Raw genomic sequence first — 20,837 nt, 5'->3', positions numbered from 1 at the left:
AATAATCCTGCATCATGCTAGCTGTCATTTTAGCTCCAGTTCAGTATTTTCTGCAAAGCTGAGCTGATATTTTTATTGGTTTTAAAAAGACATATAGGCATCTTACATCTATGAGGGAAAGCAGTGGTCTTGAAAAACGCCTTGAAAATTAAGAAATAGCAACAGTGCAGCAAAGTAAATAGAAAAATTTGTCCTTTTCATTTTTCTAAATCCCTGGCATTGCCAGTCCAATCACTGAGGATAGGATCACAACTATCCCTCACAGTATGTGCTGACTTTAATTGCACTGTAATAGCAAGTCACTAACACCAACAGTAGGACCAGGTTTATGTTGTATAATCTATAAGTTTTCATTTAAGAGCATCTACAGGCTGTATTAAAACAAAATTGCCCAGCAGATGTTCCAGGCAGATTCAATAATCACACACCAGTGCTTCCAATTGTTCAAAAAAATGAAAAACTATCTGTAAGTAAAGTTACCTCATTTCCAAAAATTCACACCTCCAGACTTCTCCCTGTCACTGAGCTGCCCAGGTGAAGCAATGCACTGGCTAAACTGAGCACATGTGCAACAGCTCACACATACCAGTGTCAGCTTCAGGCACAGGGTTCTTGATTGCCTTCCACAGCATGGCATGGGAAGCTGGATTAACTCCTCAAATAGTAGCTTTTGAAATAAAGATACTGTTTTTCCTGATAATTTCTCCCTTTCCTCATAAACCAGATTTTCAATTCAGCTGCACAGTTATCTGAAGATGGCAACTTCAACACATGATTTATGCTGGCCCCTGCCAGTCTGAAACTTAATAAATGCCTGAAATAATATTGTTGCAATAGATAAGGCAATCCCACACACTGAAGTTATTTTCTCTCCAACATAGGGCCAGCAACTGCATTAAATTATGCACTGATACACAGCTGTGGTTTCAAATACAATTGTGTCCTCAAAGAGATGCAGATACACAACTAGCTTGTTAACTTATTCTTAAAATATCTACCTAAAAGAAAAAAAAAAAATGGTGCTGGTGGCTTCCCAAATTTGCCAACTCAAAAGCAGACCAATTAAAAGCCACCTCAAGGACAAAAACCCAAGAAGCTTCATATACAACTTCAATAAAACTAATCACATTCTCTTAAAAAAACAAATAATGATCTTTTGAACACATCAGTGATATTTACTAAGAATAGAGAAAGAGTTCTTCATGTTTTGCACACAAATTTTGTTGCTTTACTGTTTTGGTGGAAGAGAACAGAAACACATGGGTAAATTATTTACACTCCAGCACAATAAAAGTGATCTACACCAACAGAAAAGGTCTAGATTTCTTCTGAAGATGATTTAAACAATGATCACAGTCCAGCAAGACTGGAAAGCTGCTGCTGCTGCAAGCTGTGCTCTGCACACCCACACTGCACCTAACACCTGGGGGCAAACAGACAGCAGAGCAGGAAACACTTACGTGCAGGGAAAAGACAGAGGCTTATTGCTAACACCAGTATCTCAACTGGTATCTTTGGGATTTAGTCAGTATCAGCTTCAGCTTTACATAAATGGAAAGCAGAAACACGGGAAAGCAGAGCCTTAACGGAAGTATTCACTGAAGAAATAAGTATCATAATCTTCATGTAATTTAAGGAGTTCCATACTGTTACCTATCCCCCTTGTTTAACTAAACTGTTTACCTCAGAACCAGATCTTGAACATCTCATTATAGAGAGGGAACATGTGTGGCACTGAGCCACTGCTTTTGCAGGCACTCTGTCCAAAATTCTTCATATACACAAAAACAATCACTAGCAATTCACTCCCACCTCTTCCTCTGAAAAGTTACGATAGAACAAAAACACCAGACAATAATATCTACTAAATAGTGTTGATCTTCTACTGTGGGAGCCATTCCCCAAATTATTTAAATTGTGTCATTGTGTGTTATTGCTGTAGGAGGAAGACCAAGTTTCCCATCAGGCCAGCTTTGGCTTTGATCCCACTGATTGTCAGCCAAAAGTGAAACTGGTCACAGAATCAGTTTTCAGTAGTCAGGTTTCACAGGTTAATCTCTTTTAATCTTTCATTTACAAATGAGACAGCTTTGTGCCATTCACCTTGCTCATAATTTAATTGACCTCCTTCACTTTTACATACCCCAAAAAATCTCTTGCACCATCAGCTGTTTAGCAATGGGAGATAACAACACCAAGAAGGAAACCTAAATGTTATTTAGTTTTTAGAAATTGTGAAAATTTTCATTTCTAAGCCTGGGCATTTTAAGTAAAATGTCCTTTGTTCACAGAATAAATGATGCAGATCAAGAAGGAAGCATGCACCCTGGCAAATGGAAACTGAAAAGCTGCTTTGTGCCTGCACTTGCTCATGTCAAGATATGGCTGTTCAGTAAGCTGAAATGCAGTCTGGTTTCAGAATGAGCACAGTTTCAGCCATTTCTGTATTCTGTTGCAGTATATAGAATGTCTTGATCCAATGAACACTTGGAATAAGCTGCAGATGAGAAGTGAACAAAATCCAGCACTTAGATAATACAAATGATCTTTTTTGAGTTTTCAGACTGATACATTTCTCAAGGCAAAATCACCACTGTAATTTAACAGAAAAAATAACCCTATTTTCTTATGTTCTGTTACTTGGAACTGCTTCCCTCTTGGCACAATATTGGTCATGTGTGCCTTCCCACTCAGGTGTAGAACTGCAGCCCATCCTTACCTGGGATTGTGCTATTTTACAGAGGCAAAACTCAGGTGCAGCTGTGCAGAGATAAGACAATAATGTGCTGCTTAAAAAGGCTGGTGTGGATTCTCTCTATCTCAATTTTCATTCACAAAGTAGGAAATACACTCCACTTTTTCACGCACTAAACTGTTCACAGCAAGGTATCAGGTGCCCCCATGTCCTGTCTAAATTTCATCATCCTTAAAACTGTAAAACATGTAGCCCAAGTGGAGCCAATGGACAAGACTAGTGCAGGGATTTTGGGTTTAGTTGATCATTTAGAAATGTTTCAATACCAGATGCCAGCTGTGAATACAAGAGAGTCTGTAGCTGTGAGGCTGCATTCAAGGTACCAAGGAGTTGGATTCCACAAACAAAACCTCAAAGTGTGCAGTCAAAAGTTTTTGTTAGATCTCAAAATACACATAAGTAGCACTGGTCCAGCTAATTACTTCAAGCCTTTCTGTAGAAAATTTCATTTCATTTCTGTGTGAAACCTTTCAAACAAGTGTACAGTTTTAATCACAGTAAAAATAGTCCAACCAGTGGTGCAGAAGTGATGTTTCTTATGCTGGTTAGGTTCCCTGAATAGATGAGACCCTCTGTTCTACACTAACATTAACAGCTGTCTTTTACTAAGATGTTTTTTGTAATAGTGTATGTGTAATACTGTGCAGGTGAACAAGAAAATGAAAGATTCCTGATACAAAAATTGCCTGTTATTTGATTTAATGCTCAAAGTTGATTTGTTCATTGAAACACTCAGCTGAGTGTAACTTGTATATTCAGAAAATCTCATAAAATGCTGCTGTCTCCCTCAGTTGCGAAGGATCACAACAAGGCATTTCTAATGAAGGACTTATTTGCCTTTCTCTAATTTGGGTGGCAAATGCAAAGAGAATTTGTCACAAAGTAAGCATCACTCAGCTTTAATCTAAGGATGTCACTAGTGTCAACTCATTTTCGTGTAATTATTAGACCTTGGAGGATCATTTAACATTTACCATTTTCATTGAAAGTGCTATATTTGTTGAAGCAATCATTTAGACACAAGGTCATATAAACTTGACACTAATTCATCGCTGCTTTTAAGTGACTCACTGTTTAATGCTGTGATTATATAGATATTCTTATGCTAATGCAGTGCTTGGGAACACCTGTTTGTTTCCATAAAACATCAGTTTCAATCTCAGTGTAATAAACATAACACACAAAGGATCTAGTGGGTCATTCTGTGCACTTCCCTACACTACACAATGCAGAATTATTTTTCAAGTGATGACACAGATTTTACATAATTCAAATAATTAGGGAAGTTATTGAATAGTCTAATCTCAGGTGGTTCTTTTATTTCCTTTACTCCTTTGCCTCTAATTCTTTACCTGGCATTCCCTATTTTTACATGTTGGCTCTCTTTTCACAATCAGGTTCTTCAATTTAAGTTGTATTATTCTGGTTTTGTATTCCTGTCCTGTCCATCTGGAAGACACAATACAAATGTATGCAAAGAGAAAATTGCCTTGCCAGCTTGTAATCTATTGTCTTTGTTACTAGGTCAAATAAATTTTTTATAAGTGAAACAAGCTTATTAATGCTAAACAGTTTTACATTCGTAGGATTACTGTGAAGCCTGGTTTTAGTTTCACCCAGTAGCCTATTAATAGGAAAAGATGATTAGACAAATCATCGATAAACAGCGATTCATTAAATCATCATGAATTAATCTTGACTTATGTGGTCATATTTTAATAGCTGGGATCAATACACTGTGTACCACCAATTGTCAATATTTGGCCACTGATTGGAAGGGATTGTTCCAAGAGTGGTTTTCCTTGCCAAGTGCAAACACACCACGTCTGCCCTTTGACTGCTCTTGGTATTGCCCTGGGAATGTGTGATTTCTATCCCTGCATGTGCCAAAAGCTACAGGGAGAGTGTGGGTTAGATTCGTGCAGCCAAGCTACAAACTCATCATGTTTCAAACAGTGAAGCACCAGAACTAGTTAAGTACTGCAGAATGGAATTTCACAGGATTTAAGAGCCTGATTAGGATCTTTCAGAAGTTTCATTAAGGCATTCAGTGTCTAATTTCCACTGATTCATATAAATTATACTGTAAAACATATAGATACCTGACATCAACACAACTCCTTTCTGCTACAAAACACGAAAAAACATAGAGTTGATTTCCCACTTAGGATCTGCTGTATTTGAAGAATATTCAGCTTAACTGCATGATTATTAGAAAATTATTTGTTTGCAGGTATTTCAATAAATACAACTCTTGATAAGTCTACAACAGTTTAGCATTCAGATGTTCTTCATCAGCTCCCCACAAAAGCAAGGAGCACAGCAAAAGGTATTGATCCTCAAAATGATCTAACCTGTCTTAGGATCAGATCAAAGAAACACAAAATTATGATTACTCCAGTCAATATTTCTGTGAGAACAGTAGAATTGTATGTCCTTTAGAGTTACTGTTATTCTTCAGAAATACAACTACCACAGAAAATGCATTTTGAAAATAAGTATATGAAAATATAACCATATATTCACCACATGTCTGGATTTTAACAATAGAGAGTTTAGAGTATTCAAGCTTGGAGACAACCAAACAAGTCTAGATCTGAATAATGCTCTGGTTTCCAAGGGTTCTCACAAAGGAAACCTAGACAAATATACATCTCAAGTAGTGAAATGTGCGAATCCATTTTAGCTCCAAACAGATGCAAAAAAACTTTTTTTTTTTTACTATCATTATTTTTCTTTGGTGTGCTCTCATGGTTTTCTCATCCTGGGTGGGATCTGGGTCACAGATGTGCAGTATTATCACTGCATGGTAACTACAATTACTTTCCATAAAACAACCTGTTTCTCATTCCGGTTAAATACAAACAAATGTTAAATTTCTAGTTGTGTCTCTAAAACAGGAAGCAGGGTGGGGGATGACCCATGGTGAAGCTGTGGCCAGTACAAGGTGGATCAGGCACAGTGGAAGTGACTGGTTTGGGCTGGGAGCCCGAAGTGTGCACCAGCAGGGGGGGACAGCAGTGGGATGCACAGAAGGCAAACAGAACAGAGAGGGAGCTCTGGGATCTCCTCACCTCCCAAAGTCCCGATCCCAGAGCAGAGGAGCTGCAGCAGGTGTGGGCACCTCCCTTCCCTGCAATTACCCATCATATTGCTATGAACCAGTGTGTGTGACACAAGTCTGGCACTGTCCTTACATGTTAACATCAGTCAGCAGCTGAAACCAAGGTTAATTTTTTGGTTGAGTTTCTATTTTTTTAGTTTCTATCTTTAGTATAAACCTAATGCATTTTTTAAATCATGGTTTTTGCTCATTCATTTGAACAGATGCACTTGATTCTCATTTTGCATTTGCCCTTCACTTATTTTTAGAGGTGACTTTTGGACTAGCAGCGATTAAAGCACACTGACCTGAATATAAGTGGTGTAAAATGTGAAGCCTTTTTGCTAAAGGGAGATCAGTTGTTCAAAGGCTCAATTGTATTTTACTTACTAGAAGGTGGCAAATGAACCACCTGTGATTTATATTAAGTAGCTTTTAGATAAAAATGACAATACAGGAGTGCAGCTTCTTAACTCTCCAAAGCAGATATGCCCCTTCTAAATTCACTGGATAGTTTCATGAAATGTTTCATTTAAAACAGATAATGTGAAATAGCTTCCAACTGAATTGTTTCCAAAACTTCCCCAGGCTTTTAGAATTAGTAGGCGAAATCTGGCATGCTTAGAATTTATTCATAGGAGAAGTCTATTCAAATCTTTTCTGCTTTTTTAGTGTCTAAATGGGGTTCTCCATTTTGAATAAACTAGTTAGTGAACTGAAAGAAGTTCTCTGCACCTGCAGAAGTGGCTGCAGATGTCAAAAGTTTTTTATTGTATCAAGCACTGGCTTCCAGGTGCTTCTCTTGTGCCTTTTTTTCATCTGGTTTGAATATCATTATAGATTCTTAAAAGCAAATCAGCTACTTACTAGAAGAGTTTAAATATAGTATAGTTAGGCTTTATACAGATTTTTTTATCTGTAATCTCAAGTTTTATACAAAGTGCTTACATTTTTAAAATATTTGAGATATACATGTGTATATATTTGTAGATACACAGATTGATACAAATGCCATTGCTTTTGTTTTTGTTTTATAAACGAATAAAAAGTTTTGAGAGGAGTAGATGAATAAAGATTATTGATCAGGAAGTAAGATAAAATATTTTAAGTAAACATTTTTATATCTTTTTCCAGCTAAGACATAGCTCCTGTTTGTCAGAACATATGTGATTAGTCCTGCTATGGTAATATCTTTAGAGACAATGATGTTCTACTTGTTGAGCCAATATTACAGGTTGATATCTAACATCGAACACAACACTACGTAATTTTACATGAATTGTAATTGTCATGACTGAAATGTTTCTAATGTAGAGCTCCCAGCTGTGGTAGTATCAGTTTGTGTTAGAGAAAATCCTAATGCATATATCCAAATATTGTTTGTGTATCCTGATATCCAGAAAAACAATGTGCTTTTAATTCTCTTTAATGGATATTCAAGCTATTATTGAATTAAATAATCCCCTTTACAATTCTTACATTTCTTAGAGGAAAAATCAAACCTCCTGGGAAATTGTAAATCAATTGTGTATACACACACCTCTAAACGTGTCCCTACGAACCACAGCAACCACAATTACACAAACCAAAGGACACAAGTGACATTCATGGCAGTAATGATGGACTGGATATGAGCTTTGCACCTGAGGATGGGCAGAAACAGTGTCAAAGTGCAGAGTTAGATCTGACCCTGTGCTTAAAAAAAACACCCAGTCATACTTGTTCTGCAAATCATCTCAGGTTATGTAGGTTATATATAAATTTTATCAATTAATTTAAAGCTTCAGATTGCCTTCAGTTCTTTGCAAGAAGGGGTTTTTTTACCACATATAGGAAGGAAGAACACCAAATACGTGATGTGGCTATGAGGATGAAAGGAAAAATGAATCTGTTGAATACTGCTCAGGGAGCTTTGCTGTACATCACATGAGTTGTGGCTGGGTTATGAAACTGATAAATCACTGAAAGTCTCAGCGGAGACAGAGTCAGCAATCTCCTATTAGGACCGTGTTATGTATCACTCAAAACTTACACAAAGAGGAGTATCAAAGCCTGGTGGTTTGTTTTTTTTTTTTTTTTTTTTAAATCTGAGTCTTTGCTCTGGCTTAGCAGAAAAGCTGCATTTCACTGGATGATCTGGAAGAGCTGGTCCTGCCCCTGGGAGCTGCAGGTTCCTGAGCATTGAGATCTCATGCTGGCAGTAAATCCCAGTGTGGGCAGAGGGGACCACAGAGGTTCAGCACCACTGCAGAGTGAGAGGAACTCAAGGCCAAGAGGCCCAGTGGGATGGAAATTCAGCCCAGCAATCCAGCTGGGCTGGACTAGCCTGAATTTTAAGGATATGTAAACCAACAGGACACAGCGGCACTTACTGCAGTCATGGCTCTGCCAGAAGAATTTCCTCACCACTGGAGGGAGTTTTAACTGGAAAATAACCATTTTGAGTTGTTTGCAATGAAGCAATATATTGGCATGAGGCAACGTTTTTTAAAAATAAGATTTATTTGTTATCTTCTCTGCTTCTTTTGTGATAATTTAAAAAATTGAACCTGCATTATGATGTATTCATTTATTCTACTAATATCCTGGCACATCAGACGCCTACCAATTCAAAGCCCAGATTTTTCATTCCAGCACATACCCAAAACTGCTGCTGAATTCCAACTATTATTAATGTGTATTTGGGCCTAATGGTTTTGTTTCTATTATTTTTTTCTAGCAGCATTCAATTCAGTGGAGGTTTCACTGTGTAAGTTCAGAAAACTGGCAAAATTACAGTCCCTGTTACACTTTTCTGTTGTCAAAAATAATATTGCTGTTGCAATTTCCAGAATCACTGAAAAATGTCCTTCAGCCCCAAGAACACAGTAGTGCCTTGCAAAGAGAAAAGCTTGGTATTTGACAATGTCCTTTCATTTTTGTCTGTCTGATACATGTGTTTGTTCCCTTTACAGACTTTAATCCAATATTTATTAAGCAGCTGATGATTGCTGTAGCTTGATAAAGCCCTCAAAAAGAGTCTTTAGCCAGATCATTAAAATTAAACACATGTTAAATCAATCTGACTGAAAAGTGGTCTTTATGTGGCAAAAAGGCCTTAAGCAGATGCGTGTAGCTCTCCAAGGGTCAAACACTGCTCACAAATGAGTTTCCTTCCCTGCTCCTATGAGAGGTGTAGATGCAGATAAGAGGGCAAAGTTTGGCCCCTTTATAATGATGTGTGTGGCAACAAAGGCTTTGCAAACACATGGGCTCAGCTGTGCTGCTGCCAGCTCCTCTTGCAGGGCCAGCTCTGGTTTCCTTGAAAGCACTGCAGCTTTATGCAATGTTGGCAACATCTTCACTAGGGAGCAGAAATTGAAATACTCCATTTCATTCCCTGGTAATTTGTTCCTATTCTCTGTTAGCAAAAGCAAGCTGAACACGTGTAAACTTCTCATTTCGGTCTTTCAGTGGAAAATGGAAGTAACAATAGTCAAGTCTCTAATAGTCCCAGTGAAACCCTGACTCAGCACATTGATCTGAACAAAGGTGACCCCCTGAAAAGGAATGGGATTGTCCAGACAAAATACAGAAAAATAAATTTGTAAGTTATTTGAACCCCATTAAAGTGTTACACCAAGTCATTTAAGCTGTCATTTCTGTGAACCAGCAGAGACTTTAATAGTTAACAATTAACTGGGGGGACGTTGAGGAAAAAGTAGCATGAAAGAGATTTTTTTTCATAGATTTTTTTCATAGATGAACATTTTATCAAGGGAATGTTGAGAATGTCAGGAATGGCTGCTGTTCATTGAACAGCAGTGCCTGGGTTGAGCTGGAACATGCCAGTAAGGCAGCCTGCCAAGGAATAAATAATGGCACTGTCATGCACTTAGGGTCCTCAAAAAAACCAGAAAGTTCATGGAGAGCTTTAGAAATAAAGAATCTTGGACTTTCCTTAACATGTTTTTCAAAGTGCACAGTCCCTCGTGGGATGATTCAGTCAAGGCAGTTGTTCTTTCCCATTGTATTTTATTCATCTGCCAGTTAAATATTTTTAAATATTTCAATTAATGCACACATTCACTGCACTTGGTCTTCTATGAAGTTGTTTGAATTTTTAGACATCCAGGCATCATTTAATCCACTTTACACAATGCATGTAGAAGTATCAAATGGTGTCTTTTCCAGATATACTTTAAAGATTTATGTAGATCTGTGGTCTTAAGTTTGCACATCATCTGATTGAAGTAACAATGGAATACAAGAAGAGTGATTCATAAACTCTAAAAGCAATAAAGCATTGGTCAGATAATGAACTGCTAATTATTTTTCACAGTTCACTTGAGCAGATGTGCAGGAATTTATATTTTGTCTCTACATTTGTATTTTGTCAGGTTTGGCAAGGGCATTCTTGTGACAGAATCCTTAGAAGAGAATGTAATGGTGAGAAAGGTGATATTAAAATATTAAGTCAAAATGGACTCGAGTGGACTGTAGTCATTAAGGATGTTCACAGTTCATCTAGGAAGAATTAAGATGTTAAATATGAAATTCCCCTACTGCCAATGAATGAATCACCCATCAGTCTGTGTACTTTGTCATATATTAATTGTACTTGCCAACACAATTTCAGTGAGAAGTTCCTCAGGTTTATTGATGACACAAGGCTTTGCAGACAGCAGTATGTATGATGGGCATATATGGTTGTATATCTGTATATAAAGCAAATTACTGTTAACTTCCTGAGAGATTTGTTGGATCTCACTGGTTTCTCTGAAGAAAATACCTGATGGTAAGTCTCAATTATAATGGACTTTAAAAGGGCAGATTGATAAAATATCCAAAACTACTGAAAATGCAGTTAGGAATTAACCTTATTTTTAAGAGATATTCAGTTAATTTAGGAAATAGTGGCTGCAGCACTTTCAAAACTAGAGGGTTTCTCTAGGTAGAACAATCAACCCCAGCTCCACTATCTCAACTCAGCAGGACTCAAGTTCTTTTTCACTGAAAAAGACACAATTTTCCTGAATAGACTCATGTCATCCTTTTAATTATGTTTTTGTTTTTAAGTTACAATCTAGAAATTATTTAGGAAGCTAATTCCCCTATTGATTTTTTTCCTATTCTCTGGCAGCTAAATTAGAACAGCCAGGAGAATTCCAAGTTTGTGTTCTTTTTGCCTGGCACCTGAACAAATTAAATCTCTCCATTTGGAGAAAAATTAGATCATAACAACGAGCTTCACTGCAGGACTTCACAGTATCCATGGGAGAAAGGAAGACTGATGCTCAGAGAGAAAGCCTAGCATGTCCTAAGTTAATTAAGCATAACAGCAGAGATACATCATGTATTTGTTCAGATCATGGCACTGATTTGAAACTCTCTGAACTTCAGGACATTCACCTTTGGGGAAACAGTGGGACTAGAAACAGACCCCTATAAAAAAAAATGCAGCAACTAGCATTGAAGTAAAAACCATAGGGAGATCAGATGATTCCTTGGGCTTTGCAGACAATTTGAGAGAAAAAAAGGTTAATTCTCCTTCAGGATGCAACTGAGCAGAAAATCAGCCAGTCCAAACACACTCAATTTTTGCCATCTGTGCAAATCATCCTTAAATAATAAAGAAAGCACTCTGAATTTACTTTTTAAAATAGTTTTCAACTGTTACATTGACCAGGATACACTATTTTTAAGAAAATCACTGATTAAAGTTAAAATTCTCCAAGTGAATGAATAACAAGAGGGGGTGTGTGGATTGTACTTGTCCATTCCTGCTTCAGACAGCTGCAGCTCTCAGCTCTGCAGCTTGTTTTGGGTGCTGCTGTGATAAGGAATATTCTCCTTTTCTAAAATTGTATGCCTGCCTTTGACCTGAGCACCCTTCGCATTGCCCTGCAATCATCTGCACTATTGACTTCAGTGAAATTGTTTCTATCTAAAGCAATTAAAATAATGCAGGAAAGATATATCACCTTGAGTCTAAGCCAGCTGGTTCAGGAAGAACACCCTGACATCCCTCCACTGCCTTGTTTTAAAAGATACTTTGCAAAACAGCAATTGCACGGGACCACTTGGGGAAGCTGGGCAGCCAGCATGAGTTACCAGGTGGCAATAGGATTTATAAAGGATTGTTCATTGTTCAAAGGCCATGATTGCAAGCAGCAAAGTAGGTGAGCAGAGGTCCAGGCTAAGAAAGTTCACGGTAATAAAATTTATAATTTTTTTTAAAAAGCATTCAATGGCAATTTGCATTTTCAAAGCACTATAGGAATACGGGGAAGAATGTTGTACAGAAGCATCTCAGATATCACAGAAAGAGAAGCAAAGGTTCCGCTTTCTTTGGTATTTATATATTTATATATATATATATATATATATATACAAACCCCACAACTCAATCAATGAAGATGACTGCAAAGAAGGGCAAGGGATGCATCCATTAGCACCACTGAAACTATGTAAAAGTGACTTTTCAAACACAGAAGGAAAACTCTAGAATCCAGTAAATTATTCCTTCCTCTCCTTGCCCCTTGTCCCAAGGGGAGCATGTATTTATTGGACAAACCCATCTGTTTGTCAAACCTGTTGCTAATTTTGCCCAAGGCTACCTCAGATTCTTGTCCCAAGAGCTGTGTCTGCTTCTTCCACATTAAATTACAGTTCCTACCGTGCAACTCTTCCTGCTGAACTAAGTACTTAAACATATTCTTCTGCTAAAATAGGCTGGAAACCTCATGGCCACCCCCTAATGAGGATTTCTGGGCTATGAGTGGCTTGAAGTATCTCACTGTCTGTTCAGGCTAAACCCCAGAGCAGTAAAGTCAAACAGAGATAATAAATAATAATAAGACATTTAAATTAGTAAGAAAGCTGTACCATTTCTGTAAGGAAGTTTTACTTTCAGGTGAGAAAAGCTGTGAGTTTCTTTCTAATATGCCAAAGAGTGATTTATAAGTGAGAGTGCCCATCAGTAGAATTATTTTTCTCCACAAAAAATCCCACAGCTGTAAGTCCACAGCTCAATATTGGCCAACTTCAGGGTTGCCAGCACGTGTGTCATAACTTGGAGAAGAAACTGGAAAAGCTTTTATCTCTAAGCAAGTGAAAGAATGGAGATAGATGGAAAAGGGGAAATTGCTGCTGGTTAAGCAAAGATTTTGTTGTTTTATTTTAATTTGTTTAAGTGAGTTTATAGCTAAACAGTAATCCAGATTTTAAAAGAGAGTCCAGTTTTTTTCTGATTTCCATTATATTTACAATTCCAGATTGTTGGTAATTGTAGACTATTCTAAGGGGCCTTTCCCAGCATGGCATTCCAGGAGCATTCCCAGTATCTTGCCATAGTCCATCTCACATGAGAAACCCATCACTGGCTTTAGGGGCTGACAGGCTGCAAGGCCAGTTTTCTTCCTTCTACTAAATGAAATTATTCTGCATTCATACATGATTTATTTTTCCCTTGTGTGTTCCACTTTGGAAGAATTTCAGAAATAAAAGAAAGTCTCATGGTTCAGCAAACCACAAAACAGGAGAAGTTATAGTCAGGAAAATTTAGTACCTAGAAAATATGAGTGCATTTTTTCAATCAGTTTTAGTCCTGTCCTTGAGGAAACAGAGCAACTACAGACAATTTCTACTTATTTACCTGACTGCAATCCATTAATAAGAGCTCTGTAACTCTCCTTTGCCTACCTGCAGTATGAGTTTCCCTAATTTGCTGCAGAGGTGCCCATGCTGATGCACTAATACAAGAAATTCCTGCTTAGCTGTAGGTTCATTTCACAGATAGGATTTGAAAAAGGTTGTGGGTTTTAGAAAGGGCAGCTGTGAAGCCACTGGACTGCTGAAAACACTAAGAACTACTGACATACCAATTATTTGTAAAATTTCATACATTGCATCCTCAGTGAAGTCAGCTCTAGGTAGCTAATGGATAGATTTCTCTTTGCAAAATGGGGATGTTTTACCACATTTTTGTGTACCTCCCACCCACAGTGTCTCAGCACATTTCACCTTCTGCTTTGGGTTAGAACATCAGAAAGCACATTTTAAAGACATCAAATCTTGTTTTCAGCAACTTCTAGTCAAGCTTTTCACCCATTTTCCCTCCCCTGCTGATGTTCTGTAAGATAAGGCATGAATTTTTTCCTATTGTCACAGTTTTATTACTCAGAAATTTATTTTTAAATGTTCCACTGATCACCATTTCCTGCTGAAGGAGGCAATGTTTACTTGCACCATTTGCATTCAAAACACGCAGAGCTACAAGGGGAGAGGAATTTATTCACACACCTCATTACTTCCACCAGATTCCATGTTAGAAACTGCTCTGATTTGTGGTTCTTAGATTGAAAGTATCAAACCCCCCAAAAAAATTCTTAAGACCCTTTTGTGTGGAAGTAGCTTCCAGGAATTTCCAGAGAAAGGTAGAGGAAAAAAAAGAGATCCATATTTAGGAGTTCCATTTTACAATGTCTTTTTTGACTTCTGTAGATCAAGTCAAAGACAATATTTACTCAGTGCCTGTCGATCAGATAAGCACAGGGAATAACGGACATACAAATATTAAATGTGCATACTGCAAAAAATATCTTTGCATGAAAATTTGGCAACTGCTTGAATAAACATTAGCATATTCAAATCAGGGCTTCTGTGAGTAAGCTTGCAATCTTCAGCTTGTTTCACAAATAACAACAAAAGTGAATGTTTTCTTACAGCAGAGAAAGGCATTTCAAATAATATTAAGAAATTAAAAGGCATATTTCCTAAACAAACACACCAGCTCAGAGAAATTCTGATCTTTCCTTCACCCAGCATCCTTTAATACTTATAAGTATTAATGTTTCTCTGGGAGATAAAGGAATCTAGAAGGTGCTTCATAATTTCATCTCTACTCAGACACCCTTATTGACAGACGTTTCTAATATAGATAAGAAAGATGGAGCGGATATTAAAGTGCAACATCTCCCATCTCTTCTTTGTTATTCCAGCAGAGATTTACCTCCAGCACTTTCTCTCTGCTGGGGAGCTGGTGTCAGTTATTGCAGGTGCCACCGTGGTCTGCCCAGGAGGAAGAGGCATTGCTGTGTTAACCCTCCCCAGCAGTGAGGGATCTTATATATTGATCATTATAATAAAGGAATGGGGGTTGAGAGTGTCAGTGGAAGGGAGAATATGAAAAAAGAAAAAAAGAAATCAGAATTATTGCTCAGTAAGTAAATAAATGAAAATTAAAAATGTCTCAAATTATGCATTTTTCATTCATATACAGACTGATACTTGCTGTCAGATATACAAAGCTTATAAACAATACATTGCAGGCAAAGGTGGAATTTCATTCTTAGTTCTCAGCAGTTTTCTACTGTAGCATCACACCATTTTTTGATGGTAACAAAAACCCCAGTGTAGCACACAGAAACGTGTGAGCAGAAGCTTGCATTTCCTTTGAATTTTCCATATATTTAGCTCAAGGATCCCCAGCGACAGGGAGCACCCAGCTGAAGCCAGGCTGGTTTGCTCTCTGCTCTGGCCATTAGATGGCAGGCAGCTGAACGGCCTTCGCTGTGCTCCGTGTCCTTCACATCAGGAAATCAGCAGGAAAATGCTGCTGCTCTCTAAACGAGCTCACTTGCCATCCACTGTGATATACACAGCATCCCAAAAGCCTTCCAAGTTCCTTTCCTTCTTTTGACTCCCAAACAGCACATTGCAGGAACCCAAGCCCTGCAATAACGCCACAAATCTGCCATTCCTTCCTCTATCCCTGACAGTCAGTTGCACTCAACTCGAAGCAGAAAGCATCATCACACCCTCCATTCCCCACCATTTGTGCACTCAGGATTAGCCTCTGCAATGAAGTAATTGGTCTCATCTGAACTATGACTGATTTCCCCATGGTAAGATTTCTTAACAGCACAGAAAATGCCTGACGTTGCTCTCCTGGTAAAGAGCTGTTTAAGCAAGGGAGTTTAAACAGCTGCATGCTCAGAGCCTCCCCTTTGGATCAGCACTGCAATATTTGCAAGGGCATTTATCTACCTGTGCCAAACAGACCTTGTTTTTCATAAGGCAGTGATATCATCTACGCACAACTGCAGACATCAGGAGCACATTTGTAATGCACAGAAACAGATCTGTGCACAGAAACATGTCTTACAAATGCAATCCATTCCTGCTCTTCAGACAGCCCCATATGAAAATCCATTTTGTGGTGTAATTGCATTGTTAATCTTCAAAGAATGCCAAACCATTAATGGAAAGATGCTCCCCTCTGCCCCATTAAAACCAGGAAATTTCCAACTAGTGTAATTTGAATGAGGTGTGACTGGTGGTGTGACTTTCTCAGTGGTGACAGAGCTGTGAACATCAACAGCACAGGAGACTTTTTCCAATATGAGCTGTGGACATAGAGTTTCATATTGATTTTGATTACTTATAGCTTCTCTCCTATATAAATGGCCCAATCAAAAAAAAAAACCAAACTATTCTTGCAGTCTTTCACCAACAGCATCTACATGGAAATCCTGCATGCCAGAAGCTGCTGTAAAACAATCAGGTGAGGTTTAAATGGCTTTTCCTACTGCCCAGCTTCATGATGTGTTTCAATCAAGTCAGTATGAGGCACAGACAAGCGTAGGCTAACAGGAATCTTTATCTGTGGGACATTTTAGAGTACAGATAATGCAAACACACATGCACCTGCACATACTGCATGGATTATATTCCTTCAGGACAACATTGAAAGCAACACCAGCTTTTGAAAATGCAGACAGGGTAAAGTATCTACAGAAACAAATTTGCAACAGAGGTAGGAGGCATTATAAAAGTCATAGTGATTTACAGATCTACAAAAGTTATTATCAACAGACATCAACATAATCTGTTAGTCATTCATGAGTTGTATCCTATCCAACAATAAATTTCCAAAAGATTTTGTTTAAAAGTCCAGGACCCTTTGCAATCATCCTAAATTCAGAGAAAGAAATGAATGTTTATGTGCTGTTACCTCAAGCACAGAGGGGTATGCTTCAAGTAACATAAAAGGCATAAAAACTACTCTAAAATTGTATGAGGAAAACTCCAATATAATACCTTGCAAAAGACTCTTTCTCCAGTTTTACTTTTGCATTCTGACTTCTCAGAATTCTATTATTCAAAAAGGTGTGGGCTGGTTCACTGTGCCCAGTGCTCTGCAAAGGCAGCCCTTCCCCATAAAGCCCCTGTATGGGTGATAAATTGAAGAGGGCCTGAGTGCATTAAGAAATGAGAGGTGGATAGAGCTTGGAAAACTCATTTCATATTGCAGCACCCATGGCAGCAGCTGACTGCCAGCTGGTTTGCAAGGGTCATTCACCCATGTGCCTCTCTTGGTTACCACACCAGCTCCATCCTCAAGCACAGCTCAAGGAAGAGACACTGCCCCTGATTCAACACCTCGAGGGTCTGGATTTGAAGTTACCCCAGCCCTCATCCCTCCCTCAGCATGGAACCCCGTGTCAGATGCACCTTGCCCCCTTGCACTCCCACTCAGTCAGTGAGCTGGGGATTCTGCTGTCTGCTGCAGAAACAATTACTTCTGCATATTAAACTCAAGGGCTGTGCACTACATTATCTTGATCAGAAATTAATACTTGGCAAGCAGGGATTTGAACACGTGCCCAAGAAGAGACTGCAGCTGCTAGTGCCTAGTCCTGTCCACAGGATATTTTGGGGCCTGTCTGCAGTTCGAAGCTTCTTGCACCACACTCTCCAAACAGAGCACAAGGAACACCATGGCCACTCTTGGCACACACCCCGTCAGCCTCTGGGTGCAGACTTCCATGTGCTGCCATTATGGAAATAAATGTGGAGTTTGCTTATAAATTCTCCTGGTGGGTAATGAATAACACTACTTTATTTCATTAATGTTAGGAGATTAGGAGGGTTTTTTATGGCCTGTATTCCACATGCTCTGGAAATAATTTTAACAAATACTACATAAGACTATGTGTGTTTGCTGCACATTAGATATCATCTACTTATGCTATCCTTCAATATACAGAGGGATAAATATGAATCCCACATGTGGGAAATTGTTAATATTACAGCACACAAGAAATCTTTGTGAATATTCTCGCAATATATTATTCATTACACAAAGTGCTTGAAGACTGAGAGTTCCCATGACTACGGTATAAATCCAGTTTACTCATAGCATAAACTACGAGTTCAGAAACACGTCCCAACATAAGTTACCACAGAAAATCACAACAATGCAGGTTATTGTTCAGTGCAGAATGACTAAACATGAGCAGTGCATATCGTAGATGTGATAATCTACAAATATCACACTGTGCTTGGGCCTTATCTCCTTGGCAATCCCGTATCCCAGATTTCCAGACCTAACTCTTGCACCACATTACCTGTTCCTCACTAGACTCTTAGTCCTACCCTAGGTTCCTTGAACTGTACACCAAAATTTTATTTTAATACCTCATTATTTAGCAGCACTAGACATTTTAACTTAGTTAAATACACACTCCACATGTTGCTGAATTTCCCTCACTAATGCCAGATCACTGCTCTACTGTTCAGAAGACATCTGCAATATGACCCCTAAAGCCCAAGTTTTTGAATCTGTTCTAACATTTTTCTCTGAGATCTGGAAAACCTGACCAAATTTTGAACTTGAAATTTTATGGGCAAAACCATTCCTAGTTTAATTTTGCCTCTTCAGTTTAGCCCAGTTGGATGTGTTAAAACTCTTCTACATCATCATTACACATGTGTTTTGGTTCCCACTCCTGTTACAAAACTCTGTACATACTGCCTTTGCAGTGACACAAATGATCTCATAATATTAATTATATTAATGTATAATTATCTTCACATAGTCACTCTCTGCCTAGGAGAACACACATTGGCCTGTCACTGGAAGTAATTGCTCTAAATTATTTTTCTATGATGTTTTACACATTCAGTGAAATAATGCAAAGACCTCATGATGGATAAAGTCAGTTAAAACCTTTTAAAAGCCATTATTCTTAGTTCTAGACTACAAATTCCTGATTAACAATGATTTGATGGTGGACTGGAGGAGTTCTTATAACTCCACAAAGAAAAATACACACTCCCGTGCTGGCTATGTTTTCACCCATGTATCTGAATTATTAAATCTGCAATCACTGTTCTAAAGTAAATGTTCACAACTTCTTTTTCTACACCATCCAGCCTGGATATATTTCCCTTCCCAGGTTTGTTTTCCTCAATTATTAGCTGGGTTATTAATTTCTACCATTTTAGCTTGACTAATCACTGTCATTATTAATTTTTTCTTGCTACAGTACTTTGGTGCATTTCATTCACATATACCTTTCTGGATTTTTAGAGTATCTGACTTCACCTATTCCCAGGTTTAGCCACATAGCAGAGTATGAGAAAAGGGAAAATAAAGATAAAAAATCTCCACACAGGAATACACTGTAAGTATGGAACAGGTAACTGTCAGTACATCAACTAAAACCTTTTCATCAAATTCCTTTATCACAAACTTCAAAAATAAAGTCATTCCTATCCATTAAGAACATAACTCTAGCACACAGTTCATTCCATTAGGAAAAGTCACTTTGCCTTATCTCCAGAAACAATGTCCAGCCTTCAGCATCTGCAGAAGGTTCCCCCGAAAGTGGAGCCATCCCTGTGGCCACAGAGGTTGCACAGAGGACGTCACTAAGCAAAGCCAGGTGTGAGGAGGGTGGCTGAGCACACCTCAAAAGCTGTGGGCAGACCCTGTGCTTCAAATGGAGCTGCTGTGACTCCTCCTGGCCCACAGACACCCAAGCCAACAAGAGCAACTCGGTGGCTTGCTGACATCTACTCATTAAACTCAGACAATATTTGGTCTCTGACTTCATTAGGAGTTGCCTCAAGCCTTAATGGCTTGAAAACAAGGCTTTTAAGCATCTGCTTTTTCCTTAAATTAAAATTTAAAAAGCATCTGAGACATCCAAGAAATTTTATTTTGAACTGCTTTTAAAAATGAAAAGGAAGTTAGAGGAATATTAATTAGCATTAGAGATGAGGACTTGCAAGGCAATAGCAGCTTGGTATGGCTTAAAACTGTTTTATAAACCCATTAGAAATGAGGTTTCTGACACAAATAGCAGAAAGCTTCAACTTACTGCTCCTTTGCAGCAAACAAAGGAGGACATAAGCAATGCATTTTGCTTGGTTAATTGATATTATTCTGATAAGTGTTTCCATGACCACCAGCTGTACACTTCTGCCTGACTTCTGTTTCTGCCAGCCTTTTAGGCACTAAAATCATCTCACTTCTGAGCAGGTAGAATCCACCCAAAATTCTCTTTATAAATTGTTACAGCTTTAGAAAAGACTGTGCAGGTTTGTTGTCATTCCAATCCTTATGCCTTTGGATCATCTCAATGACTAATAGCACCCATTATGACTTTTAAACTTGACAGATGTCAGCTCAGCACCATATTTAGAAGATAATCATGTGTAACTTATGCTGTAACTAAGTAAATTGCAGTAAACAAGCAGCAAAAGTCACTGCCAGTAAACAGAGCAGACAACAACTCTGAAACAAGGTCTGTGGTTTCCAAACTAACTGCCTTTCATTTTAATCTTTCATAAGTAGCACAGAATAGACCTTTGTTAGTGTGTCTCAGACTTACTGTTATGGATCATTAATTATAGTTCTGAGAAAAAATATAATTTTGAATAGAATTGGCTGAATAATTCATAGAGGTTACGCTTGTCTGCAAGTGTCATTGGCAAGTAGATCATGATCATCTTAGCAGTATTCATTATTTAAAATGATTTCCCAAATACCTCCTATAGATAGTTCTTGATCTTAGTTACTTGGAAGCTGTTAGCTGCAAATATTTACAATTTATAAGCTGGGCATTAATAACTTGATACCTGGTCAGGAATACACATCTAATTCTTTGTGTATGCAATTACCACTCTTGCAAAATCACTCAGACATTG

General features: G+C 38.1%; 1 long non-coding RNA gene across 1 annotated transcript in view; it reads right to left on the bottom strand.

Annotated features, from left to right (window-relative positions):
* Positions 1 to 20,837, bottom strand: part of LOC135453022 (uncharacterized) — a 66,898-nt gene that overhangs the window by 29,424 nt on the left and 16,637 nt on the right. The window lies entirely within an intron of this gene.

The sequence above is a fragment of the Zonotrichia leucophrys genome, chromosome 11 (genome assembly GCF_028769735.1).
Source record: "Zonotrichia leucophrys gambelii isolate GWCS_2022_RI chromosome 11, RI_Zleu_2.0, whole genome shotgun sequence".
In the NCBI taxonomy this organism is placed as follows: domain Eukaryota; kingdom Metazoa; phylum Chordata; class Aves; order Passeriformes; family Passerellidae; genus Zonotrichia; species Zonotrichia leucophrys.
This window is presented reverse-complemented; position numbering and strand designations above follow the sequence as displayed.